Here is a 27,555-nt window from a genome sequence, read left to right as displayed (position 1 = left end):
GTCTTATACTCTCCTCATCCACTCCATCAAGACCTTTCACCATTAGATAGTTTTCAATGAGGTCACCCCTCATTCTTTTAAATTCCAGTGAGAAGAGGCCCAGAACCATCAAACGCTCCTCATATGATAAGCCTTTCAATCCTGGAATTATTTCCCTGAACTGCCTTCGAATCCTCTCCAATGTCAGCATATCCTTTCTCAGATAAGGAGCCCAAGACTGCTAAAAATACTCTGTGTGAGGTCTCAGCAGTGCCTTATAAAGCTTTAACATTATATCCTTGCTTTTATATTCTAGTCCTCTTGATATGAATGCTAACATCAGATTCAACCTGCAAATTGACCTTAACGGAATCCTGCACAAGCACTCCCAAGACCCTTTGCACCTCAGTTTTTTTAATATTTTCTCTCTATTTAGAAAATAGTCAACCCTTTATTTCTTCTACCAAAGTGCATGACCATGCACTTCCTAACACTGTGTTCTATCTGCCACTTAATTGCCCATTCTCCTAATCTGTCTGTCCGTCGGTATCCTCTCTACTTCCTCAAAACTACCTGCCCCTCCACATATCTTCATATCGTCTGCAAGCTTTGCAACAAAACCATCCATTCCATCATCCAAATCATTAACATATAACGTAAAAAGAATCAGTTTCAACACAGGCCCCTGTGGAACACCACTAGTCACGGGCAGCCAGCCAGAAACGGGTCTCTGTATTCCCACTCTTTGCCCCTGCCAGTGAGCCACTGCTTTATCCATGCTAGAATCTTTCCTGTAAAGCAATGGGCTCGTGGCTTGTTAAGCAGCTTCAAGTATGGCACCTTGCAAAGGCCTTCTGAAAATCCAAATCCACAACATCAGCTGATTCTCTTTGTCTATCTTGTTTGTTATTTCTTCAAAGAATTCCAACAGATTTGTCAGGCAAGCTTTACCCCTGAGAAAACCATGCTCACTATGGTCTATTTTATCATGTGTCTGCAAGAACCCCAAAACCACATCCTTAACAATTGACTCCAACTTCTTCCCAGTCACTGGTGTCAGACTAACTGGACTGTAATTTTCTTTTTCCTGCCTCTCTCTGTCTTGAAGAGTGGAGGGACAGCAAACATAAATATGGCATTGGATCTCTACTTCCTCACAGTCATGAGTATAAAACAAGTAGAGCAGGGGACTAAGCACACAGCCTTGTGATGCACCTTTGCTGATGGTGATTGAGGAGAAGATGTTTTTGCTAATTCCAAACTGATTGATATCCGTGACTGAGGAATTTGAGGATCCAGTTGCACAAGGAAGTATTGAGGCCAAGGTCTTGGAACTTATTGATTAGTTTTGAGAGGATGATAGGTTTGGATGCAGAGTTGTAGTCAATGAAGAGCATCCTGATAAATGTGAACTCACTGTTCAAATGTTCCAGGGCTAAGTGAAGAACCAATGAGATGGTATCTGCCATGGACCTTGTACTCCAGTGGGCAAATTGGAGCATGTCTAAGTCACGTCTCAGGCAGGAGTTGATATGTTTCATCATCAGCCTCACAAAGCACTTCATCACAGTGAATGAAAGTGCTACTGGGCAATATTCATTGAAGCAGGCCGCCACGTTATTCTTGGGCATTGGTAAGTTTGAAGCTGCTGAAAGAGGTGAGTACCTCAGATTTCCAAAGAGAGAGATTAAAGATATCAGTAAACGCTCCAGCCAAATGATTAGCATGGATTTTTTCATATTTGGTCAGGTACACCATATGGCGAGGTGCATTCTGTGGACTCACATTGGCCTCAGAGACTGAAATCACCAGGTCATTGGGGGCTGTATGACTTCCTAAGGGTGCCTCCCTGTATTGTCAATCAAAGTGAGCATAAAAGGCATTGAGGTTATCTGGGAGGGAACCCTTGTTGTCACATAGGTCAATTGGTTTTACTTCGTAGGAAATGATAGCACTCAAGCCCTGCTGCAGTGTTGAGCATAGTTCCATGATTCAGGTTTGGTTTGGAAATGCCACTTCACATGTGAGATGGCTTTCTGGAGGTCAAATCTGGACCTCTCGTACTTTCCTTATTTGCTAGACTTGAACACCACTTGTCTAGCTCTCAGTAGATTGCTTGTTTCATCCAAGGCTCCTGATTTTGTGGGGACACACTGAGCCACAAATGTATTTATGAAGCCCATGACAACCATGGCATATTCATACAGATCCTCTGATAAGTCCTTGAACATGTCCCAGTCTATCAACTTGAAGCAATCCCTTAGCTTCTCTTCTGCCTTCCGCATCCACCTCTTTGTTGTCTGTACCTCTGCTGCCTTGCTGTTTAGCTTCTGCCTGTATGTAGGTAGGAGGAGAACAGCCAGATGATCAGATTTCCCGACATGCGGTCTAGGGATGGAATAGTAGGCACTGCGGATCACAGTGTAGCAGTGGGTCAAGTGTGTTGGGACTCCTGGTGATATGTTGACGATGATTGGGCAGGGATTTCTTCAAGCCAGCCTGATTGCAGTCCCCAGCAAGAATGTGGAACCGACAACACAGCAGTCCCTCATTTCCCTCCAATGTGACTGTTAGAGTGGATTTCTTTTGGGTAGATGATTTGTTTACACTTAAATGCTTTGGCCACCAGACTTCTATTTTAACTGTTTGACAAAGGACTGTGGATTGAGTCCACCACAATGGGCTTCCTAAAAGGTGTGAATACCACATACTTCTGGTAGTTTGATCTGATGCTGTAGTTTTGAAGGCAGTATTTATATATATTAATTGTCTTCTATGTTAGCACGGGAAATGCCAAATAAATGTAACGTAGACTTAACTTACATTCCTAAAGACTGTGGATACCAACCCAGACATGCTGGCTTCAGGAGGAAAGGATGGTGTGATTTTGTATGTAGCTTCAATAGGAAGCATTGTCTATGCATTGTCTATAACTTTTAAGTAGCAATTGCCTTTGTGTTTAGCATATAAATATCGAGCCCATGTTGAGCCAACAGACCTTTGTGCGGAAAGCGTCTCGGTACGTAGATACCTGCTGTACCTTGTTGTGTCGAATAAAGAAGCTGCTTTGTATCTACCAGTGACTGTCTCTCCAATAATTTCATTGTGCTACAACAGTGGCAATCTTGCACTTGGGGTACTCCAGTGACTGTATATTAGCTAACAATATGCTAGGGAGAGGAAGCGCTTTTAAAACTTTCATGCAGTTTTAAAACATTTTTTATTTGAAAACCAATCATTTCAACAGCTCCAGTACTTTCCACATCATCATCATAAGGTCTGACCATGGGGTAGATTGTGCTAATGCATGAAGGATGCTTGGGGCACTGTAATGTGCCAATCAGTGTTTATCTCATTGTCACTGAAGCAATATGCCAGCATGAATGTGGACTTCAGAAAGGATATACAGCAGCTTCAAATGCACAGGGTGAGGACGCATCCCTTCTTTGGATGGTGTAGGGGAATCTTCGCAATTGGCTTTGATCCGTTTTATCTCCAGCATACGCTCAGAAATAATAGCTTGTCCTTGCCATCAGCTGGTATGACTGGTTGGTATCAACCCTGTTCCCCAAACACGTCCTGGCCAGCTCTGCCCCTGAATAGCCTCATTACCTGAAGCTTCTACTTCCTCCATGGCTGCAAGATTCTACTTCTCCTTTCATATATGGCACATGTGGTTTTGGCACATAATTATGCAAATGCATTGCACACTGTGCACTAGAAAATTTCTCCCCACTTTGCCAAGCCTGAAGCGGGCACTGGCGGATCATTACATGTTTTAACTCACATGAATAGAAAATTGTGAGTGAAAACCAGTGATGCTGGGAGATAAAGAGAAAAAGCAGCTGTCCCATGTTCTGCAGACGTATATATGACTGGTTAACCTTCCCCTTTAATTCCTGGCACGATGTAGTGTAAACAAGTCCAGATTCTTTATTCCTTTACGCATCCAGCAAAATGTTGGAAGATGTATGACATCTTGCCGAATAAATGCTTTTGCAGTGGTCAGGGATGTTACATGAGTAGGTTTTCATATCTATTCTTACAAAGAGCTCTTGAGTATGAGGCAGTAAAACTAAATGGACAGTAAAATGATGCTCTCTTCAAGTTTAATATAATTACTTTTACATTAAATAAGAGAGAATTTCTCTGGGTGACAAACATGAGCTAGTCATGTGAATATTGAAGTTCAATCCATAGATGGGAGCAGTGGGGAGTGGATGTGATTCATTTTTCACTTTGGTGAATGTCTTGGAGCTGCTCACAATAGGTCAGAATCATAATCGAGTTTATTACACTGATATATGTTGCGAAATCTGTTGTATTGCAACAGCAGTATAGTGCAATACTTAAAAATACTATAAGTAAGTGTAAGAAATACAAAAACATCCATAAGTTGTGCAAAAATGGGGCAAAGTAGTGAGGTAGAGTTCATGGGTTCATGGATCAATCAGAAACCTGATGGCAGAGAAGAAGAAGCTGTCATAAAATGTTTAGTGTGTGTCTTCAGGCTTGTTAAAACGTGGTTTATGGCTATTAATTTTATAGAAGTAAAAATGGCTGGAGTCCCTTAGCGCTTAGTGAAAGAATGTTTATTAGATGCGTCAAAAATAAAACTTACAAAAATCAGTGAAGATTAACGGGAGTAGTTTAAAAATACCAATATTTACAAAAAGATATCTGCACACAATAGTAGCTCTGTACTTATTCTTGTCCAGTATGAATTCCTGGCAGCTCTGATCACTCTCGCATACTGAGGACAACGAGCTCCTTTTACAGGCACTAGGACATACTACCTTTAAGTACCAAGAAAGTTAACTTAAGACTACACATAAATTAGAATATGATGCATCCCACAATGTAATTACAATCATATTACGAAATAGACAGAAGTATCAACTTTAAATGCAGTAAACAAAAACATATACACATTTACATATCACCATTGCTAAAGAAGTGGAATATCCCACCGTGTATGGTGGGAAAGGCACCATTAAGCTGATCCAAGCGCGTAACCTTGGTTTAGGACCCAGCGGATGCCATGGAACTGCCAGGAGATGACAACATGAAACAGTAGAATGCTCAGCACAATCGCATACTTACAGTTAAGTACAGATAAAGAATGAAGTTAAACTTAACTTCGGTGTCCGACTCTGCATGTATGTAGCAATGCCGGGGTGGGGGGAGCGGGGAGTTGATTTTGAGAATCTACCAGGGAAGACATTGAAGTGCGTACTCTCACCGCAATGACAACAGAATGGCATGGAAATGTTTGCGTGTGAGTGCAGCGAGTGCGTTTACTGAGTGCTCTCTGTCACAGGACTCCCGTACTTCATCCTTCAGGGTCGTGATGACTGAATGGTGACTGTCCTTAATGACGGATGCTGCCTACTTGAGGCATCACCTTTTGAATATATCCTTGATAGTGGGGAGGCTAGTGTCCATGATGGAGCTGGCTGAATTTACAACGCTCAGCATGTTCTAACTGATCCTGTGCTTTGGTGCCTCCACACAGACAGTGCTGCATCCAGTCAAAATGCTCTCCATGGTACATCTGTAGAAATTTGGTTGACTACCACACCTCCTCAAACTTCAAATGAATATAGCCACTGGTGTGCTTTCCTTGTAATTGCATCAATGTATTGGTCCCAGGTTGTGACAGCACCCCTCACCTTGGTTCTCCTTAACCTGTGTTGCCTTCCCTCCTGATGTGATTTGCCCTGAAGTAACACAATATAAAATGAATACAGAGCCTCAAAAGTATTGTAATTCTTGAATGCTATTTTAAACTTACTGATTTGGTCACTGCTCTGTTTTGGCCAATCTAAGTACTTGTTATATCGGATATGCAAAGCAGATTCACTTATCCAGATAAAATTACTAATTCAGTTAGGGCCCCAAAACAAATGGTTTTGCTCATCATTACCAATGTCAGATTTTCATTTCAGATGTATTTAAATAACAGATTCAACTTCACAAACTGCCAAAGTAGGGTTCAAAGTCATATCTCCAAATTATTAATTCATCAACAAAGGTGTCTTTCAGGATGATGTGGAGCTCTAAATGACAGAATTAACTGGCGTTATCTCAGTTCTTCAGATTTCTTTAACACAGTGATTCCCAATCTGAGGTTCACCATCCCATTACTTACTAGTATTGGTCCATGCCATAACATAATGAACTTGAATAATTCTGGATAACATTAAAATTGCTGCCGAAACCAAGATGGAAATTCAGAGTCTGTCAGCTTTATTCACACATATTACACATCTGTTGAATGAGGCAGTATAGCAACAAGTAGGAAAGAAAATGACTGAAATATTAACAGAGTTGCATATGAAGGAACAGAAGTGTGAATGGAACGTAAACAGGATTAAGGTTGCTTTTGATGTTCGGTATGGACATGGTGTGCTAACATGTCTACTCCTGTGCTAGACGACTGAAGACCTAAAACAACATGATTTGCATTACCTGCACACCACATTTGCTCAGTAAGCCTTTCAATGCAAAGTGGAAAAAATAAATTCTGTCCTCATCAACAAAGTCTAGGCCCCATTAATTTAAAGAACAATTTAACTTGCATTATTAATCCTTGCCATGTTGCATTTTTTTTTCTGCCATGTTAGCCAATTGCTGTGCGACAGTTAAAGTTGGAGTTTCCAGGAAGTCTAAGGAAACGTGGGAGGGACAATATGGGTGATAGTTCCTCATTCTTGTAGTATCTATGCTGGTGGTGAATCATTTTGTTTCTTATAAACAGGAACACAGGCTATGAAATGGCTGTGGAAATGAGTTAAAATAAGAAATACTGTCAGATCAAAGCCTTAACACTATGAGTGGACTACTCCACTGACATGCAATGATTTTGTAAGACACAATATATACAGGGAGTTCCATGGCATCTCCATTCACAAAAGTTTTCATTTGAACAGTTAATTCCACACAGTATCTTCACTGACAGGCACAACAGTTGGCTGAACCTTACCAGCCCATAGCGATAGGCCAGCATTAAGAGGCCTGCAGTGACAGTTAACAACTAGCCAGGCACCATAGTGGTAAATGTCTCTGCATATACATTTGTGGAAAGCGTGAAAAGAAAGAATGTTGTTATTTATACAATAGCTATATCCTGTTCTTGCTGTGGCTAGAATTTTTTTGTAACAGAGCCTTTGTGGTCACTGAGAAAAAAAAACTAAAGCTTAAACTGATACTTGTCTTCCTATGTAAAAAAAGACCTCAGTAGTGAATGCAAAGAGCTTCAGATGTTACAGAATAAAGGCAATCTAGGTGGCTGAGCACAGTGCATGAATTAATTGCATATGTGCCCTAATTGCTCTAAACTGGGCCAAGGACTTTTTGACAAAGTCCTTGACTCAGTTTGGAACAGTAGCAGTTCCCTGACACAACATGCACACAGGTACAAGGAATACAAGGATCTAGGATTGCAGTGGAAGCTGCAGTTGTTATTGCTTTTATTGTTATCATCTACATGCACTGTACATGCAGATAACAGCAGCCCTGTGCTCTCTGCTTATGACACAAACCTACATGTCATCTTTAAGGTTGCAAAAGTTAATTTATTTGTGAATTCATGGAAAAATTAGTTTGAATATTTTCTTTTTCCAGCCTCAACCCCTCTGGTACTAGCCTCTGCTGTGGCTTCTGCCATTTTGATGATGGATTATCCCCAGGAATTCAATGGAATTTAGGTAGCATGCCAATTCAAAGATCACCATTAATGTTGATAGGCCAGCTCTGCATTTTCACTGGCAGATTACCAGCTCAGCTCCATTTCAAATCCCAAGAAGTGAAGTGCAATTGGCTTGTGCAGTCAGAGTAGGAAGGTAGTAGTGCTGATGACACACAATGACATGATTTCCCAGTCATGGCTTTACTTGATTAAATCAGAAAATTGGGGGAGAAAGTGGGCATTGAAAATGTTCAAACAACACATACAAAATGTTGGTACTCAGCAGGCCAGGCAGCACCTATGGAAAAGAGTACAGTCGACGTTTCGGGCCGAGACCCTTGAAATTGTTCATTTATTTTGAATTCCAAGTTCCCTTTCTTTCTCAATAATGATAGTTTTTTGTTTACATGTCATTTGAGTTGGCTTTCCACTACAAAGATCAGTCAAAAACCTCAAATTTCCAATTCCGCAACTGGTTTGCACAAAGTTGAAGGTGGCTTTAATTTCTTGAGACTACCTTTTCCCAGTTAAGATTCAGAGAAAATTTTGTGAGAATACTTAATAAGATGCATATCTTCATTGCACCATTTTTCTTCTGTTCATTGGGCTTTTCCTACATGGAATTCTGAACTTAAAATGGCTGAGGCTGCATTAAATTCAGGCATTTGAAGAGGATTGTTCCACTCCTGAAAACAAGCTAGTCATCAGAAAGAAAACCACATTTGTTTCGGTTCCAAGGATGGTAATGTGAAGACATATACTTATCCAATAAGTTATAGTAGGGATAGTATCGCCCTCTGCTGTCTCTGTGCATTATGGCAATTTAATTATTATTGAATAATTATCAGCAGTTTAATTATTTATACTGAAGTGTGGCTAAGGATTATTTTCTAAATGACAAACTGCCTCCATCCCAGAGGGTTATGGAGGTATTTAGAGGAGAGATGGGTAAATGTGCAAAAGATTAGAGAATTGAAGACCATGTTGTATTGGCTCAGAAGAGGAGTTGAGGCTGGGGATACAGAACAGCAGTGATTAAATTGAATGGTGGAACAGACTTGAAGGGCTAAGTAGCCTACTTGTGCTCCTATTTTCTCGTGTACTTTTAAGTAAAATCATACTGGCACAAGCAACAGGAATTGCAGCTTTCCCTTTGATCTAGCACTGTGTTCATAAGCACTTCCCCTATGGCCTGAATTAAACAGTAGCTCAGCTCTCTTCCCCTTTACTGGCTAGTTCAGTACTGTATATTAACAGTAATGCTGCATATTTTTGTATTAGTACTATGTACAGATGTTTGACTCAGTGTTAATGCTGCTAATTCCTCTGTTACTTCTCAGATGATCAAATACAATGTTAGTAGTTTACTGCAACAATATTTCAGGTGCAAACTGTTTCAGTGGGTTACAAGTTCTCAATGGGGTACATTTTAGATGCTGAAATTAAAAAAACTACGAGAGCTCCCAGCTAGTTTATAGTCGGCATGGATAAACAAATTATCCCAGTGTTTCACTACTTCTGAAAACTGGACAAAATAGAGATATAAGGAATGTTTATTATATGACAGTATAGCTGGGGCAGAAACCAACACTACCAACCCCACCCCCCACACACACTAACAGTTCATATACTTAGCTCTCAAACTCTCATTCTTTCTCTCACTTTCCTCACAACCATACAGTTTTTGCAGCTTGTGTATGCATAGGCCATGGTATGTAGTTACACTTTTTAGCTAATGTCTGAAATGTAGACACAAACTCTACCTTATTTCATATTGCTTGTACAGCCAACCCCTTTATGCAGGTTGCAGTCAGCCATTCCGACTGCTCTATACCATAAAGCTGAAAACAACCCAGACATTTTGTGTTTGTTGGTTCATGCTGGTGCATGTGTGTGTTAACCAACATACACACAATGCTGGAGGAACTCAGCAGGTCAGGCGGCATGTATGGAAGGAACTGAACAGTCAATGTTTTGGGCAAAGACCCTTCATCAAGTCTCATCAGTGTGTTTTAACTGCTTGTTAGTGAACTGCCTGTCCTGACACACAAGTCAGCTCAGGCAGACTGGGTGGATAAGATCTACAGTGAGATCCAACTGCCTGGAAGATGGTACTGCAATGCTCCGTGGAGAGTGAAAGGCATGACAAGGCACAGAAGATGTCATGGTCATCCATAGCAACTAAGGAAGACCGCAATTTGTGACGCTTACTCAGACCACTGGACTCAGACTTCTGAGGCTGAGAGAGTGGATCTCTGCCAGTGCAATGGCTTTTCCACTTTAAAAACTCCCCCCGCACAGGTTTCCTGTCATCATCAGACACACCAGACAACCACCAGTGAACTGCCTCTGTTGGTCAAAAGAGCAATAGATGATCCTGTTGTGATCTATAGGACTTGAAGTTCAAATTTCAAAGTACAGTTATTATCAAAGTACATTTATTTCACCATATACACTGCCTATAAACATTATTCAACACCCTTGAAAGTTGTCATGCTCTATTGTTTTACAACATTGAATCACAGAGGCTTTTTTGGCTTTTTTTTTGCCTTTTTGACACTGACCAACAGAAAAAGACTCTTTCATGTCAAAGTGAAAACAGATCTTTACAAAGTGATCTAAATTAGTTACAAATACAAAACACAATTAATTGCATAAATATTGACCCCTTCAAGTCAGTATTTACTAAATGAACCTTTGGTAGCAATAACAGCCTTGAGTCTGTGTGGATAGGTCTTTACGCGCTTTGCACATCTGGACACTGCAATTCTTCCTCATTCTTCTTTACAAAACTGCTCAAGCTCTGTTAGATAGCATAGGGATCATGCGTGAACAGTCCTTTCAATTAATAAAACATAATAACTTCTGGGGGGAGGTTAAGGAATGTTTGTTATAGGCACTGTACTACCTTGAGATTCATTTTTGTGAAGGCATATACATGAAAACAAAAAAATACAATGGGTCTCTACCCACTTTGCACATCTGGACACTGAAATTCTTCCTTATTCTTCTTTACAAAACTGCTCAAGCTCTGTCAGATTGCATGGGGATCATGCATGAACAGTCCTTTTCAAGTCCAGCCACAAATTCTCAATTGGATTACAGTCTGGACTCTGACTTGGCCACTTCAGGACATTTACTTAGTTGTTCTTAAGCCATTCTGATGTAGCTTTGTCTTTATGATTAGGGTCAATGTCTTGCTGGAAAACTAACCTTCTCCCAGGTCATAGTTCCCTTGCAGACTGCATTAGTTTTTCTTCAAGGATTTCCCTGTATTTTGCTGCTTTCATTTTACCCTCTCCTTTTACACGCCTTCCAAGGCCTGCTGCAGTGAAACATCCCCACAGCATGATGCGGCCACCACCATGCTTCACGATCGGGATGGAGTGCTTTTGATGATATGTGGTGTTGGGCTTACACCAAATGTAGTGTTTAGTCTGATGGCCAAAAAACTCGATTTTGGTTTCATCAGACCGTAGAGCCTTCTTCCAGCTGACTTCAGAGTCTCCCACATGCCTTCTGGCAAACTCTAGCTGAGATTTCACGTGTGTTTTTTTGCAACAGTGGCTTTCTCTTTGCCACTCTCCCATAGAGCTGTGACTGTGGAAGCACCCGGGCAACAAGTTGTTGCATGCGCTGTCTCTCCCATCTCTGCCACTGAAGCTTGTAACACCTCCAGAGATGTCATAGCTCTCTTAGTGGCTTAACTCACTAGTCCACTTCCTGCACGGTCACTCGGTTTTTGAGGATGGCCTGCTCTAGGCAGATTTACAGCTATGCCATATTCTTTCCATTTCTTGATGATTGACTTAACTGTACTCCAAGGGATAGTCAGTGACTTGGAAATTTTCTTGTATCCATCCAACATGTGTTTTTCAATAACATTTTCACAGAGTTGCTTGGAATGTTCTTTGAATTCATGGTATAGCTTTTTCCAGAATACTGACTCACCAGTAGTTGGACCTTCCAGATACAGAAGTATTTTTACTACAATCAATTGAAACATCATGACTGCACATGGTGATCTCTATTTAACTAATTATGTGACTTCTAAAACCAATTGGCTGCACTACTGATGATTTGGTGTGTCATTTTAAAGAGAGTGAATATTTATACAATCAATTATTTTGTGATTTATATTTGAACTTAATTTAGATCACTTTGTAGAGATCTGCTATCGCTTTGACACAAAAAGGTCTTTTTTCTGTTGATCAATATCAAAAAAAGCCAAATTAAATCCACTGTAATTCAATGTTCTAAAACAATAAAACATAATAACTTCTGGGAGTTGGGGTTGAGGAATCTTTGTTATAGGCACTGTACTACCTTGAGATTCATTTTTGAGAAGGCATACACATGAAAATTAAAAAAAACAATGGAATTCATGAAACGCTCTACATAACAAAGACTGACAAACACCAATGTTCAAAAGAAGGCAAATCATGCAAATAGTAAAAATGTAAGCAAATAATACTGAGAAAATGAGCTGTAGCATCCTTCAAAATGGCTCTATAGGTAGAGGAGTCAGTTCAGCATTGAGGTGGGTGATGTTATCCACACTAGTGCAGGAGTCTAATGGCTGTGTAATCAATGGATTATTTTCCTCAGTGGGGGAATCTAGAACCAGCAGCATACGATCAGAATAAGCATCACCCACTTCATTTGGGGGTGAGGGTGAATTTCTTCATTTGGAGGGATCGTGGCTCTTTGGAATTCTCTATTCCAGGGAGATCTGGAAACAGAGACAGTGAGTATATTTAAGGTAGAGACTGTTAGATGTTTACAGGAACTTCAAGGGGTATGCAGAGACATATGAAAATGATAATGAGATCACACTTGGATCAGCATTGAACTTACTGAATGGTGGGGCATGTCCACGGGATCAACTGGCCAATTCTTGCTCCAGTGATAAGTTTAAGTGAAACGGATGTTCTTTGGTTTCTGAATGCACCTTGAAGAGGAAGAAGAAGTTATTATTAGCTGGAACTTTTCCCTTGCGGGATTTGTTTTTAGGTTTAATGAGCAAATTCCAAAAAAAGGCTAGATGCAGGAAGATTGTTCCCGATGTTGGGGAAGTCCAGAACGAGGGGCCACAGTTTGAGGATAGAGGGGAAGCCTTTTAGGACCGAGATTAGGAAAAACTTCTTCACACAGAGAGTGGTGAATCTGTGGAATTCTCTGCCACAGGAAACAGTTGAGGCCAGTTCATTGGCTATATTTAAGAGGGAGTTAGATATGGCCCTTGTGGCTACGGGGGTCAGGGGGTATGGAGGGAAGGCTGGGGCGGGGTTCTGAGTTGGATGATCAGCCATGATCATAATAAATGGCGGTGCAGGCTCGAAGGGCCGAATGGCCTACTCCTGCACCTATTTTCTATGTTTCTATGTTTCTAAAACTGGCTTAGGTCCAACTTATTGTGTTCCTATCAGGTCTGATGTTACAGTGGCTATATTACTGCACATGTTAACCTGAACTGAGCCAGTCAAACACATACTGCGGCAAGAAGGTTAGAAGCTATGTTTCCTGTGGCAAGTCCCTCCAAAACTTTAATGAATAGTGAGAGTAGCTCCAGAAACACCAATAAGCAGTTCTGCATGCCAACCACTTCTTTCATTCCTACAAGAACCAATGTACCAGGCTCTACAAGATACACTGTGATGGCTTTAGGCAGCATGTCTCAAGTTCTCAAACCCAATTAAAAAGGACAAGTGTGTGGGAATACTTCTTCTTCCTCGTACTCCTCAAAGATGCCCATCCTGCTTTGGAAATTCATTGTCATTCCTTTATTCCTGCCTGATTAAAATCGTGGAGCTGGCTGTCTGATAGCTCTGCTGGAGTCTGTGAGTTGTGCCTTTCAACACCATCATCCCGATCAATAAGGGCTGGGTCATATATCTTCAGAAAGTTAATGTAAACTGTGTGCCCACATTCTACAGAGCCTGTTCCCTTCGGACACATGACTCTTAAATTTGTAAACTGAAGTGCACCTGTCAATTTTGATTCAATGTATTTTCCTAGGCCAAGTCATGTTGCATCTGTTGAAAACATTGATCCAGCTACACTTGGAATATTGTGTATGGTTTGGGTCTCCTTGCCACAGGAAGGATCTAGTAGCATTGTAAAGCATGCAGGAGTGGTTTACCGGAATGTTGCATGGAATTGAGAGTTGGGATAAGGTGGGTTTTTTCTCATTGGAATGTAGAAGGTTATAATCTCCAATTTCAGGTTAAAAAAAAACCTTGGCCTCCTTTCTATGTTTACAAATGCCAGGTGTGAGTGGGCTTTGTTGGCTGCTCTTGTAACTTACAGAATGTTACCCTACTTCTGCATATTTTTGTTTTGCTCCAGAGAGCAGTACACCTGTCTCTTTGTTGGCTAATGGTTTTGCAAAGAAAGGAAGAGAGCCCAGAATAAAGCAATTTACCTCCCACCTGCTCTGCCCATAACCACAGAAGGTGGGTTTGTGTATATAGAACAATTGGCCTCCTTTTTCTGTGCTCAGTGGAGATGACCTACTGCATGTTACTGCTGCGCCTGAAATCTCTCACCACGTTTTTGTGCCTCAGTTCCTGATCAGATATAGCTTGAAGCATAACATGTTCAGCAATAAAAAGACAAATGTTTGACAAAAGGAAATGCTTTATTTCCACTTGTGTTCTGTATGTGTTACTCATGAGGTGTACATCATTGAGGAAAATTATAGGCATTAAGGTGAGACTTGGGAGATGAGACCAATGTTTTAGTAAATGCAACGTGCTACTGTTGTACCTGATAATCTACATTTCCTGAGTGTGACAAGATGGACTTTAGATTACAAAATCTACTTTGTTCTAATCTTGTGCCTTATTGCCTACCTGCACAAAGCATTTTCTTTGTAACTGTGACACCTTATTCAGCACTCTGTTATTGTTTTAACTATGCACTGTTGTAATAAATTGATTTGTGTAGATAGTTTGCAAGGCAATTTTTTCCATTGTACCTCAATACATGTGACAATGATAAACCAATTTTCCATTTACACTTCACAAAAATTAAGTATTTGTATTTGCTCAAGTACTCAGCCAAGTAATTTCATGTTTTGCACACCCTGCTCACAGAGCAGTCCCATTCCCCCACTGATGCTCCCAATAACTTATTCTCCCCAGATTCTACATACCAGGGACAAATTGCAATGACCAGTTGAATGAGAGCTTTTGTCTCAACTATCCTTTCTGTCAGTCAGTTGGACAATTCCACGCACAAATTTTCCTTCAGGCAAAACACTGTCATTTTAGATTGATGTTACTCGGTTATTTATTCTCAGCTAGGGGAAGAAATTTGTTTCTATACCTCTAATATTTTAACCTAGATGTCCTCAACAGTACATGGACTACGAGTGTCGAGGCCATGATCATAAAAGCACGACTTTAGTGGACAGGACATGTCATAAATATGAAGGATGCCTAAATCCGCAAACAGCTATTGTACAATGAGCTTTCACTGAGCCTAAGAAATCAAGAAAGGCCCCGAAAAAGGTTCAAAGACTGTGTGAAGGTTAATATTGCACATGCTAAACCTGCTCCCAAATGACTGGAGCTGAATACACAAGACACGAGTGAGTGGCAAACCGTGGTTAGAATTGCTCACAAAAACCCAGAGTAGAGCCCCAAGCAAAACTAGTTGTTGTCTGTCAAAGAAGGAAAGCTATCACAGTAGTTCCACTATCAGATATAGGACAGTTTCCATTTCCTTACTGGGGATGTCCGCATGGTTCCCACTTGGACTCAACAGCCAACCTTCAAATATGCAACAGAAGAACGGTACAAGTCTGTCATCATCGGTTACAGCAAACAACCAACCAATCAATTAACATTTGATACACTTCCATGCAATTTTCCACAGTTGTTTCTGTTTGATGGAAAATAACTCTAGTCTTTTTTTGCAGCTAAATTTTGCCACCCAGGCAATGCACTTATAAATCTCCTTTCATGCTATCACATCTTCCTTGTAGTGAGGTGACCCTGAAGGGGCAGTCAAATCTAGATGTGGCCTACGTTGTTTCTACATAGTGTTAGAATGACTTCCCTGTTCTTGTATTCTTTGCTCTTGTTAGTGTAGGCCTCAATCACCTTTTAAGCCTACACTGCAATTTTCAGGGATTTGTGGATGTGCTCCAAGGACTTGTCATTCCTTCTCAGAATCTTCCCTTTATTATGTATTCCTTACCTTATTTTATCATCTCCATCCACACAAGTGTAATGCATTTGAAGTTCCAATGACTACTTTTCTGCCCTTTGTCTTCCTGTTGTCAAAAGATGCTATAAACTTCCATCCAGCATAGTCTTTTTTTTTTCGTTCATTGCAATCTTCCCAAAAAGCAAAATCCAAACATCAGGTCCTGCAGAACCCCACTGCACATGGCCTCTTAAGCTCTAGTCTCAAACTTTCATCCAAGTTCACACTCTTTTAAAGAACGTGAGCTTTATGGGAAAGCGCTTCAGTGATGGTTGTACCAGACTGAAATGTGTGTATTGCTTCAAATTCTACCTAAGTTAGGATTTTTTTTCTAGTTCTTGCTGTAATGAGAGATTTGGGTTACTGGTTACAGTTACACTTCATAAAATAAATCTGATTTGTATTTTTCATTATAAAACCTGACATCCCCCTGATGTTGGGGGAGTCCAGAACCAAAGGCCACAGTTTAAGAATAAGGGGTAGGCCATTTAGAACGAAGTTGAGGAAAATCTTTTTCACCCAGAGAGTTGTTGATCTGTGGAATGCTCTGCCTCAGAAGGCAGCGGAGGTCAATTCTCTGGATACTTTCAAGAAAGAGTTAGATAGAGCTCTTAAAGATAGTGGAGTCAAGGGATATGGGGAAAAGGTAGGAACGAGGTACTGATTGTGGATGATCAGCCATGATCACAGTGAATGGCGGTGCTGGCTCGAAGGGCCAAGTGGCCTACTCCTGCACCTATTGTCTATGGTCTATCCCTTAACCCTCCTGGGTCTGAGTCGCTGTTACTTTAAGATAGGCACTGAAGGAACTGTGCCTTCATAAAGCCTTCTGTGATTGCGACACTTTCACACCAGTTCTTGCAATTGTGAAAATAAAATGCAAACTTTTTCCTTTGAAGAAGTTATACTTCTGCCTCACCACCAGCAGGCAGGAAAAGCCTTGGCGACAGTTTGAAGTTCTGATGATGAACGTTCTGTCACATGACTTTGGCCGCTAGCTGAGGAGCTATCCAACAGAATCCACTGTTTCCTTTCCCCACAGGGTCTTGGGGCCATTCTGTCGCAGTTAATTGTCACGTGCACAAGTACACATATGCACAGGTACAATGTAAAGCTTACTCGCAACAGTATCGCTGGCACATAGCATCATGTAAGCAGCACTCGCAAGAAAAACAAAGCTAAAGACAAACATAGATTATGCACAATTCTTTCAAGAAAAAATACAACTAAAACCAAAAAATTATATATTTTAGTGCAAAATGACCTTGGTGTGACTATACTGAGGTAGATTGACTGACTTATGGTTGAAAATGTTTCTTGGCACAATGTATAATACTGCAATCCAATTGAATGAAATGTTTAGCCACATGGCTGACTCCATCCTTCACTACCCTAGGAACAGGTAGAATGCCCGATGCATGCTGGTTGTATGCTCAAAAATTATACACAGCCTCAAGCAGCCATACATGGAGGTTATCAAGGCCAGCTCAATCTGTGTACAAATGCTCTGTTAAATGGCATTGGGACAAAGAAGAAATTGGCAAATTATAAACATGAGAGATTCTCCAGATGTCAGAAATCTTGACCAACACACACCAAAATGCTGGAGGACTCTGCAGGTCGGGGTTTGGCTTGAAAATTCATCTGTTTATTTTCCTCCATAGTGCAGCCTGACCTGTTGAGTTTCTCCAGTATTTTGTGTGTGTGCTCAAGAATTTGGCACTGTTGTCCATGTACAGGAAGACTTTAACATGAGTACCTCTTCTGCATGAGATTTCTATCCTCCTTTGGTGATGGATATCCACAGTCCAGGGCAGGAGCTCTCATGTTTGCTATGCTTGCTTTCTAAACAGTAGCTGAGATTTGTAAGGCCAAATTCAATTGTAAATAAACTTCCAACTAACAGTTTGTTTAGTTTCTGGTCATAAATGGGAGTCAGCCTTCAATTCTTAAAATGTAAATGAAAAGTAATAATCAGCTTGAAGTTAAAAGAGTACTCTCTATAGAACAGTTTTAAAAATAACTCTTTATTTTGCAGACACTCCGTCTGTGAGAAAGCAAATGCTATTTGCTGCACCTGCTTTGCTGCTCAAGAACGCAGTAGAAGACAATGGATTGTTAATTTGTGTTGTTTCAAACAGACCAGCTGACTCTTAAATTGCTTAGTTCAAGGAAGCCTGCAGAACAGATGGATCATTTAGCATGTCAAATAACTGATGTGTTTATAGTTGAAAGGTTTTTATCTGCTCTAGGAAGTTAACCTTGCAGTATTCACAGCATTGATTGAGAACTATGTCTCCAAACAATGTTTTTAGACCATTTGAGTGGAAGAGATATCTGAGGCAATATTATATGCATGTGAAGTTGCCTAAGTGGGATAAAAGATATATAAATGTAGAGGGCAGTTTGGACATATTAAGAATGGGGAAGGAACATCAAGAAACATGGAAGAAACATAGGGTGAACTCAAAATCTGTTCCTCCAGCATTGATTTCTGCAACAGATGACTTGTCTAGATCATGGTATGTCTTCTAATTTATAAGAAATATACCTGTGTTTTGGAAATCCTTTTTGTACTTAAGAAGTACTTTGTGCTTTATGTTTTAAAATGTTTTGAGCTTTGAGTTTAGGAAACAATTTTTAAGATAGAAATCCTCTGAGTTTTAAACGTGTTTTAGAAGTGTTCTTTGGATTTAAGCATGTATTACTTAAGATAAATGAACTGTGTTTTAATCTATTTTGTTTGGGAGAAGGGTTCCACCACTCGAATGCTGTGTATTGGCAGCTAAACTCACCATGCAGAATAACCAAGGAAGTAGACTAACCTTTGAAGATTGGGTACTTACACTATAATCTCCCTTTGGTGAGAGTACTCATGGCTATTTATGTCTGATAGGGCTTAATGTTTTTGTTTGAGTTTAGAATTTTGTATCAGCAAACCCAAAAGCATCACACTTCAGCATCAACAGATCTTGCAAAAGGTTCCATTCAGCATGCAAGCCAAACAGAGAAGACGGAGCAGACTCTTGATCACTCCAGCTTTGTCAGGAGGTTTTCCATTTCTGATCTGGGCCTGCTACTGACAACTGTGTGGAGCAGCTGTCAACTGAATAGATTTGGAAAGGAGTGCTTCATTAGGTAAAGTAAAGCAATTGCAGAAAGTGGTTTCCCCAGTGCAGGCAGGTATTCAAAGCATTGAATAAGACCCAGTGCAATCCGAGCATGTGAATGGTGGAGATGGCAATGCACCTGAGAGGACACCAGCCTGTAAATGCCACAAAGATGTTCTTGTAATAGTACATGTTCCAGTGAAAAACAATTGACCTGAAACACAGTCTGTTCCCCACCCTGCACTGCCATCTCACCTGTGTTTCCAACATTTCCTGTTTTTTTTGGTTTTTTGATTGTCATATTCTGCCACATTTTTCTCTTTTGCATTTTGAGTCATGGTTTATTTCATCAAATTATGTATAGTAAGGATGTACTCCAGTCAATTCAGGAACCATCCATAAACATTTCAACTAAACTTTAGAATATGACTAGGTGATACCTAATAGCATATAATGTCACTTGAGGTTGTGTATGACAGCATTGTTTTCAGGTTTATTATACAAGAGTAACCTCCTAGACACCTGTAAAGGACCCAAAGGTGGAATCCTAATGGCAGCTCAAGTCACAGTTTTTATAGAGAGTGAGAGAGCCAGGAAGTACAAGGAAATCTCAACATTGGACATATTGGAAGTGCCAATACAGCCTTATTGAGCAAGATGTTGGTGAGAAGATGGAGTCACAGGTAGACTGGGTGGTGAAGGAGGAGTCGGGCATGGGGACCTTCACTATTCAGGGCATCAAGTATAGAAGTTGGGATGTCACGTTGCAGCTGTACAAAATATTGGTTAGGCCACATAGGGAGCATTGTGCTCTGTTTTCGTCACCCTACCATAGAAAGATATCACTTAAGTTGGAAAGAGTGCAGAAAACTTTACAAGATTAAAGGTGAGGGGTGAAATTTTTGATAGGAGTCTGAAGGGCAACTTTTTCCACAGAATATGGTCAGTGCCCTGAATGGTGAAGGTCAGCAGGCCAAACGCCTTCTTTACCACCCAGAGTTGCCAAAGGAAGTGATTAAAGCAGCTACAATAACATTTAAACTGTACTTGCACAGGTACATTCATAGGAAAGGTTTAGTGCAGGGGTTTCCAACCTTGGATCCATGGACCTCTTGTTTAATGGTGTTAGTCCATAACGTAAAAATGTTTGGGAACCCATGGTTTAGAGGGATGTGGACCAAATGTAGGCAAATAGGACCAGCTTCCATATGAGTCTTGATCAGCATGAATGAGTTGGGCCAAAGGATCTCCCTGCTGTATTACTGTAACACTATGATTCCATTATTCCACATGGCTGGTGAGTTTGGGATGGGGCTCTCACTGAGACCCACCTGTTGTCAAGGCTAGTCAAGGGTGTGAAGTCAGCTGGCTGGAGTCAGCCTCCTCAAAGACTGTGCCGAAGGCAATCCCTACAAATGCCATGACTGAATTACTTATAGCATGGATGCTTGAGAGTTGCTAATGGGTAAATAAAGCTGCTGCAGCCAGTTTTATATCAAAGGTGATTTGGTTAACAACTAACGTTTCACACTCCGAAGCAATGTGTCAACTGAAACCATGAAGATCTAGTTCTCTTAATATAAATATATATGGTAAAGAAATACTATATGTTAACACTGCAAAATATAGCATTTTGAACAGTTTCATAATAAAAGATCAAGTTTCCTCTTTTCATTACACTAATTTTAGTGTTCCACTTAATATTGGATAATAAGAAACAAGTACTACAATGAACAGAATATTCTCTATTCCATTCATGAGAGTGTTCAAACTTGTATTAAGTGTGATTGGCAAAGCAGATTTGAGTTCAAGAGTACTTTATGTTCATCATTTTACATTCCAGTTATTCTCCATCTATAAATTGTGGCAATTCTATTTTCTGAACTTTTTTATGACCGCTATTCACATTATTTCTACTCATTGAAGTTACAAAATCAAATCTGGATAAAAATAGTTCCATCTTTAATAATGGGTAGTGCGAAATATAATCATATAGACCTACTGACTTCACCTCCACTTAAAAAAAGGTTAATTAGAGTAATCACAAGTAATTCCTGTTATGTCAAGAAGTTGGATTTCCACTCCTAATGAACAGATTGCTACCTCCATTCATTTAGGAGACATGCCACATCACAGGACTGAAAAACATGAAGCTTCACACAGAAAGTGGTGTCACAGGTAGACTGGTTGGTGAAGAGGGCAATTGGCATGTTGTCTTCATCATTCAGTGCATTGAACACAGAAATGGGGATGTTACTTTACCGTTGTGCAAGGCGTTGGTGAGGTTGTATTTGGAGTATTGTGTACAGCTTAATCATAAGTTGTAACAATTTGATTCATACTGGGAAAAATGGTTTAACTACATAACACCTCATAGGCCTGATTTTATTCTCACGAGTCAATGAATATGTTGTAAAAAAAAAGATCTCTCCCTACTTTGTACATAGTTTTCTTCTTTTGATTGTTCTTTCTTTCTTCTCCTTTCTATAAGTGTTTACTGCAGATAAATATTATGTGGAACCTTATGACAAATATGACTATATGATATATATTTACAGTATCTGAAATACACTTTATGGAAATATTTGTTTGATGATGAACTTCAATAAAAAATAAATTACAAAAAAAAGAAAAGATGCCATTGAACTGGAGAGTGCAAAAAGATTTATCAGGAAGTAATGGATCAGATTGGGAGGGCAAGGACTCTATACTTTGAGGCATAGGATATGAATTGTAATTTTAGAGGTGTATAAAATCATGAGCAGCATGGAAATGGTCAATGCACGGAATCTTTTTCCCAGGGTTGATGAATCAAGAATGATACTGTATAGATTTATCATGAGAGGGTAAAAATTTAACAAGAATCTGAGCTGCAACCTTTTACATACAGGGTGATATGTATGGAACAACTGCCAGAGAGATGTACAATAACAACAATTAAAATAAGTTGGACATGTACATGGATAGGGGAGGTTTAAAGGGATTATAGATCGAACAGGCAAATGGGACTAGCATAGATAGTCATATCGGTCAGCAGTGACAAGTTAGGCCATAGGGCATGGTTCCATGCAGTGTGACTCTAAAAGCCTAAAGTAGCACCTTTCTAGCTATTGGCCAATTTGGTCTGATTAAACATTGTAATTTCTACACTTTGGCATGTGCATTAATTGCAGCATATGGATAAAGCCGCATCCCATTCCCATTCTGACATGTCTATCCATGGCCTCCTCTACTGTAAAGATGAAGCCACACTCAGGTTGGAGGAACAACACCTTATATTCCGTCTGGGTAGCCTCCAACCTGATGGCATGAACATCGACTTCTCTAACTTCCGCTAGGCCCCACCTCCCCCTCGTACCCCATCTGTTACTTATTTTTATGCACACATTCTTTCTCTCACTCTCCTTTTTCTCCCTCTGTCCCTCTGAATATACCTCTTGCCCATCCTCTGGGTCTTCCCCCCCCCCTTGTCTTTCTTCCCAGACCTCCTGTCCCATGATCCTCTCGTATCCCCTTTTGCCAATCACCTGTCCAGCTCTTGGCTCCATCCCTCCCCCTCCTGTCTTCTCCTATCATTTTGGATCTCCCCCTCCCCCTCCAACTTTCAAATCCCTTACTCACTCTTCCTTCAGTTAGTCCTGACGAAGGGTCTCGGCCTGAAACATCAACTGCACCTCTTCCTACAGATGCTGCCTGGCCTGCTGCGTTCACCAGCAACTTTGATGTGTGTTGGTTGGATAAAGCAGCAGATAGTTTTGACACTGAGCCTACATTCATTGCACCATCTGTCAAAAAATAATGTCAAGTTTACATTTGATGCAATGTGCGTATTTTATGAAAATTAGTTGGTTTCATTTTATGCCTTCTTCCTTCCTCTGAAGCCCCCTATCAACAAGAACCAAAAATATTTTGAGAATTGCGATTTACAAGCCAGTTTTTCTTATTATCATTCTGCTTAATCATATTTGTTAGGTCAGAATCCTGGAATTGCCTACATTGGAACAGGACACTTTCAGCACAGGGCCTTTGAGCAGGCATGTTGTTCCATTGTAGCGTTCCATTTGTCTGAAGGAACACCTTCTAATTTGTTTAATATGTCCCAACTATCAAACGGCCTCTTGGAGCTCATATCCTCCTTCCCAATATTTGTCTCTCAAATACTCCTTTCTATTTCATTCTCTCTCTTGTAGAAATACAAGATATTTTGGTACACATTGTTACAGTTCAAATTTAAGCTATTGGATCTTTGTTCTTAATTGAATGTTGCAGCTTGTAATGCGTATGATTTTATAATTAATACAAAAATCTGTTGACCCTCTCAGTCTCTATTTCTAGCTTCAGTCGTGGAGACAATAATTATCTCCACAGTCACCTAGTCTTTGCAGCACTTACTGGTCCGATTGCTCTAGAACAGGGGTTTCCAATCTGGGATCCACAGATCCCTCAGTTAATCGTAGGAATCCATGCCAAAAAAAGAGGTTGGGAACCATTGGTTTAGAATTTGACTCCTAACTCTAATATTAATTATAGTCTCTAACCCTATAGTGCTAGGGGAATCCATTATTTTGTTTTAATAAAGTTGGCCAGTTCCCATTAGACCATAAGTCATAGGAGCAGAATTAGGCCATTCAGCCCATCGAGTCTGCTCCACCATTCCATCATGGCTGATCCCAGATCCCACTCAACCCCATACATCTGCCTTCTCACCCCTCAATTTTGAGGCTGTCCCCTCTAGTTCTGGATATCCCAACCTATGAAACATCCTTTCCACATCCACCCTGTCCAGTCCTTTCAACATTCAGTAGGTTTCGATTTGTTCAGTATTTTAATACTTTTATCATACTGCATTTTTCCTAAATATATATATTTTTCCTAACTATTTAAGACATTATATTTTTATCTTGATGTATGTTTGGATCTTAAGAGCCTGTTGTTTTGGGCATGCTATAGAAACAACATGAAGCCTGTGAGCATTTATTATTGAAAGATGCCCTTTACTTGCCCTAATTTTGAGCTGACATACTTAGTCCATCTACAAAAAAAAACTGTAAGACTTTTCTAACTAGTCAGACACAATAATGTTTCCCTGACTCCTTGTGAATGACTGCAGGCCAGTTTTCCATGTAAAGAACAAATCTTGCATTGTGTATTGAAGTGAGGACTCCTGCTGGCTGCCCTCCTGTGTAAGTGTGGCTGTGGACCAAATGTACAACATGATTAGCGATTGCATTCCAGCCTCGGGCTCCTCTCTGCATGCCTCATTTTTCTGGTTTGGGTTTATACAAGTGTCCTGGGCAAATTTACATCAGTGCACTCAGAGTTCCCAAAACAGATAATGCTTGGAGATCAACTGGGATGGAGTATGATGGGGGAAAGAACATCATCTTCCCATGGGGGTTATATCTCATTTGCCCACATTTAAGGAGTTATTACCCTACAACCATCAGGCTCTTGAACCAACATGGGTAACTTCCCTCACTTCAAATCCGAACTGATTCCATTACTTATAAGCTCACTTTCAGGACTCTACAACACAGTTTCTTTTATTGTTTGTATAATTTGTCGCCTTTTACACATTGGTTGCTGGTCAGTCTTGGTTATTTTAAATATTTTTTAATAAATTCTATTGTATTTCTTTATTTTCCTGTAAACACCTGCAAGAAAACAAAGCTCAAGGTAGTATATGGTGACATATATGGAGAAACTTACGAAATGCCTTGCTTTGCTGCCGCTGCTCCTGTGCAATCGAGAATCTCTGGAGGGGAAGGCCCCAAATCCTCAGCTTTGCCTATTGTCTGTTGCCGGGGCCGGGGTCAAAGCGCTCGGCACAGTGCTCGGTGTCGGAGGGCTGGTCGGAGGCTCGAAGTTTTCAGACGGACTCAGAGTTGGACTGTGGTCGGGTGCTTCCAGGATGCTGCATCGGCAAGTTTGCAGCGCTGGAAGCTCATGGCAGGGAGAGTTTCTCTCTTCAACTGTCTGCGTGAGATGATGGGACTTTCGAGAGACTTTGAGAGTTTTTTTTTACTGTGGCCATGGTCTGTTCTTCATCAAATTATGGTATTGCTTTGCACTGTTGTAACTATATGTTATAATTATCTGTTTTTGTCAGTTTTTTTTAGTCTTGGTTTGTCTTGTGTTTCTGTGATATCATTCTGGAGGAACAAATTGTATCATTTCTTAATACATGCATTACTAAATGATAATAAAAGAGCACTGCATGTCCTCATAATCTAATCTAATCTAATATGTAATTAGATAATAAATTTACTTTGAAGTTTGAGTGCAGAGGCTTTTTGCCAAAACCTAAGGGTTAGAAACCAATAGTTTTATAGGAGTTAATCAGATGAAATTGCACAGTTTGCCAGTGGTAGTTAACTACTTGCAGCTTGTCTAACTATTCTATGGATGATGTTCTCTTTCAGCAAAAGCTGGGAGTTTATAAAATGGAAGTATACTCCCTATACATTTGTAATATTCCTCACCCTCTGAACTTTTTAAATGTCACATTTTTGAATAGAAGGTGGGAGTGATGGAGGCAGATGCTAGGAATGAGTTGATACATGGGCAGAATGTCTGAGAATAACTCCAACTCCAGCAACAAGTCTGAAAGTGCAAAACAGATCTGCTCACGTGGGCTGGACTTTGTAGATCTCTGAGCCAGATGAGCTTTGCTTCAGAGCGAATGCTGTTTAAAACAGGAAGTGCACACCCTCGCACATTTAGGTTCCCCATAATTAGTGGCACTGATAAATAATGAAAGGAAAGTAAATGTCACAATACATTGGCTCTTATTTGCTGTTGACTTTTTCCAGCTGACTCTGCACAAAGGGAGCCCAGCAGAACCAGGTGGATCGATCGCAGGCCGCAGATATTTAGATCATTGACTGATGCATCATAATGCAGTCCGAGCAGCCCTTAAATGACAGCGTTTATCTGACACTTCAATAACTCCTGCATGTTGCTTTTCATGAGTAAGAACTATACCATTGTCATGTTATTGAAAATTGTTCTCATGAACAAACAAGAAATTTCTAAATGTTGGGAGAGTGAAAGCAGACGTTTGCATAGTGTAAATGTATTACTACAGACACAAGGGCAGAGGATGTAATTTAATCCTTTGACTTTGCCCAGAATTGTTCACTGTTCAGTGAATGCTCTGCAGTAGAAAGGAAAGCATTTCTGATTTGCAAATGCAAGAAGTGGAAAGTTGTAGTTCTTTCTTAGGAGCAGATTGAAACCGCTGGGGTGTCTTGGAATCTCAAATAGAATAGCACCCAGCTCTTTATCACACCTCAAGAATGATTGGTTGTAATACATATGGTCTTTATTTTTATATAGGCGTATGACCTCAGATGATATAATTAGAAGAGTGTTTGCTCTTCATGAAAACTGCAGAAGCCTGAAATGTTTTAGAAGCTTTCTGGAATTTGAACTTATTTAAATCTTACATCTTTGCATTATGACTCTGTCGCAATGTACAGACATGTGAATTTATAAATCTAATGGCTTGTAGAAACAGCCTACTGTCCCAGGCTTTAATGCTGTGGTAACATTTGCCAGACAGAAGCAGCTGAAACAGTTTATGGTTGGGGTGACTGGTGTCCCTGATGATCTTCCAGGCCTTCTTTATGAACCTACCTAAGTTTCCTCAATGGACGGAAGTTCACATCCACAGATGTGCTGTGCTGTCCTTACCACTCTCTGCAGTGCCCAGCAATCAAGGTTGGTGTAGTTCTTGTACCAGGCAGTGATACAGCCAGTCAGGATGTTCTCAAAGTGCCCCTGTAGAACGTCTTGAGGACCTGGGGGCTCATGCCATACTTCTTCAGCTGCCTGAGGTGGAAGAGACATTATTGAGCTATTTTTACCACACAGCCGGTCCAGGTGAGATCTTCAGTGATGTGTATACTGAGTAACTTGAAACTACTTACCCTCTCAACTGCAGTCCCATTGACATTGATCAGGGCAGTCTGTAATCCTCCTGTAATCCACGATCAGCTCTTTTGTTTTTTGGACATTGAGGGAGTGGTTGTTATCTTGGTACCACTATGTCAGAGTGTCAACTTCTCCTCTGTAGGCTGTCTCATCACTGCTAGAAATCAGGCCGGTCAAAGCCATGTCATCTGCATATTGGATCAGCAGATTAGAGCTGTGTGGCAGTACAGTTGTGGGTGTAAAGGGAGTGGAGGAGGGGACTCAGGACACAGCCTGAGAGGCACATGTGTTGAGGGTCAGAAGGGTAAAGGTGAGGGAGCCCATTCTTACCACCTGTTGGCAATCTGATAGGAATTCTAGGGTCCAGCTGCACAAGTCGAGTTGCAGGCTGAGGTTCCTGTCAAGTTTGGAGGAATTACGGTGTTGAATGCTGAACTATAGTCCAGGAACAGCATTCTAACATATGCATCCCCCTCCTCCAGATGAGTGAGGGCAGCGTGTAGAGGCTGTGGCTATGGCGTCATCGGTAGACCAGTTCCATTGGTAGGCGAATTGTAGTGGGTCCAGTGTGGGTAGTAGTATGCTGCAGATATAGTCTTTAACAAGCCTCTCAAAGCATTTGCTTAT

General features: G+C 40.5%; 1 long non-coding RNA gene across 1 annotated transcript; it reads right to left on the bottom strand.

The window, feature by feature from the left end:
• Positions 1-4,590: 4,590 nt before the first annotated feature.
• On the bottom strand, positions 4,591-25,042 carry LOC140206362 (uncharacterized). Its single transcript, XR_011888127.1, has 3 exons — positions 24,703-25,042; positions 12,527-12,620; positions 4,591-5,699 (listed from the first exon to the last, which is right to left on the bottom strand). It is a non-coding gene; the product is annotated as an uncharacterized lncRNA (long non-coding RNA).
• Between the last annotated feature and the right edge of the window lie 2,513 nt (positions 25,043-27,555).

The sequence above is a fragment of the Mobula birostris genome, chromosome 12, assembly GCF_030028105.1.
Source record: "Mobula birostris isolate sMobBir1 chromosome 12, sMobBir1.hap1, whole genome shotgun sequence".
In the NCBI taxonomy this organism is placed as follows: Eukaryota; Metazoa; Chordata; class Chondrichthyes; order Myliobatiformes; family Myliobatidae; genus Mobula; species Mobula birostris.
This window is presented reverse-complemented; position numbering and strand designations above follow the sequence as displayed.